Below are 2,300 nucleotides of genomic sequence, written 5' to 3' on the forward strand. Positions count from 1 at the left end.
CACCTCAGTGGTTTACAGAAGTCAAGATATACATTTGTTTACACATCACAGATTTTAGCAGTTACTGATAAGAAAAGGTAAGCAGCTTTACATAGTTTTGAAGAACAAACTAGCAGTTCTATTTACAGAGGCCAAGGACAGTAGTTATTGTGAGGAGAATGGGGCAGCCATTGCAACTTATCTAAAAACAGTTTTGCATTTTATAAGATAGTTTTGCTCCGGTTCTGGCTCTAGGCCAGCACAATATCACAACAGTAGCTGTAGTAATTCTCCCCAGGGGCTTGCACTGCACTTCCACATCTGTCCTCTCTCTACACAAGCTATGAATGTCATTCCCATTTTACAGATAGGAAAGTGGGGCTCAGTGACCCAAACATGGTCACTTTGCTTAAAGTGGCAAACCCAGCCAGAAGCCCTCCTCTGATTTTTCCCTAGTTAGGGACAACTTGCATAGGCGTCCTTGCATGTCTGAAGATTCTGCATTCTTAGGGATACATGAAGAAACTGTTATGTCCTCCCACCACCCCATCCACACTTGAGGATCCTGTGACAGAGGTACCCTTAACAGTAAAATTCCTTCCTTTGCTAGAAATTTGCTGAATTCATGGCTGGATGTGGTGGCTCACGCCTGTAATCCCAGCACTTTGGGAGGCCAAGGCAGGCAGGTCACCTGAGGTGGGCAGTTCAAGACCAGCCTGACCAACATGGAGAAACTCGTCTCCACTAAAAATAAAAATAAATTAGTCAGGTGTGTTGGCACATGCCTGTAATCTCAGCTACTTGGAAGGCTAAGGCAGGAGAATTGCTTGAACCTGGGAGGCAGAGGTTGTGGTGGGCCAAGATTGTGTCACTACACTCCAGCCTTGGCAACAAAAGCGAAACTCTAAAAAAAAAAAAAAAGAAATTTGCTGAATTCCATCCCTTTCATGATCTGTAACTTTATATAAGCTGTTGTCTTTTATCAGCTTTAACAAATCAAATTGAGCAATTAGGAGACAATTGTTGTTCTGACAGCTGACCTCACTGGAGAAGGAAGGCTGGCTGAACTTTCACTTTCTAAAGACTGAGAAAAGGAAGGAGAAGCCTGTCCCACCTCACCCTAGCCCTTGTCTTCATTGATTGCAGGCCACAGCCACCAACTGGCTTCTCTGGGCTGTGACCTCAGGGATACCAGGAATGCAGAAGGGTGGTGATCCAGGCCAAGTGTAAACATTTGTGCTGGTTTGCAGATATATTTTACCCAGGAAATCAGGGTTTCCAAAAATATTAGGCAAATTTTTATCCAATGTACAGATTAAGTTCTCTCCCTGAAGTCCATCAAATAATAATCTGACGTGTGAAAATAAGTAATTCAAAGTTTAAGCTGTTGGAACTTTAAAATAGATTGAGCCTTAAGGGAATATGACTGTGAGGCCTGGGTCACATGACAGGCAGCTGTAACCTAGGGACTATAACCTCTGTTTCTCTGATTAGATTAGCTTCTTTCTTTGCCCACATTGTTTTATAAAATATAAATGACTAAAGGGTGACAAGGAAGACCCCTTTGCTTCACTATTGATCTTCATTACAGATTAACTTTTTTGAGGAGGGGACAGAGTCTCACTCTGTTGCCCAGGCTGGAGTGCAGTGGCTCGATCTCAGTTCACTGAAACCTCTGCCTCCTGAGTTCAAGCAGTTCTCTGCCTCAGCCTCCGAAGTAGCTGGGATTACAGGCGCCTGCCACCATGCCTGGCTAATTTTTTTGTATTTTTAATAGACAGAGTTTCACCATCTTGGCCAGGCTGGTCTTGAATTCCTGACCTCATGATCCGCCTGTGATCCCAAAGTGCTGGGATTACAGGTATGAACCACCACGCCTGGCCATTACAAATCAACTTTCTGTACAAAGACTTCATGACTATCACGTTGTCTAAGATGGGATGTTAAATACACTCTTCTAAATTGGAAAGGAAATAAAAACAAGTTGTAAAGAAAAGAAAACAAGCTGTATAGAAAAGAAAAACTAATTGTTGTAACTCAGCCTGTTGTAGAAAATGGTATAATCCTACTAAATGTCTTTGTTTACTGCCTATATAATCAAAACCTTAACTTTTTGTTTTTCTCCAAGACTTCCAGTATGTGAAAGACCTTAACTTTGAATTTTAAAGGGCTGGCCCCATTTCTCCGGAGTCTGTGTTTCCCAGGTAGCTACCCCCAGCTTTTCACTTTCTTTATAAACTCTTTAAAATTGAATTCTCTGCTGGGCGCGGTGGCTCAAGCCTGTAATTCCAGCACTTTGGGAGGCCGAGGCGGGTGGATCA

This window comes from Cebus imitator, unplaced genomic scaffold (assembly GCF_001604975.1).
Source record: "Cebus imitator isolate Cc_AM_T3 unplaced genomic scaffold, Cebus_imitator-1.0 Scaffold180, whole genome shotgun sequence".
NCBI classification, from domain to species: Eukaryota; Metazoa; Chordata; class Mammalia; order Primates; family Cebidae; genus Cebus; species Cebus imitator.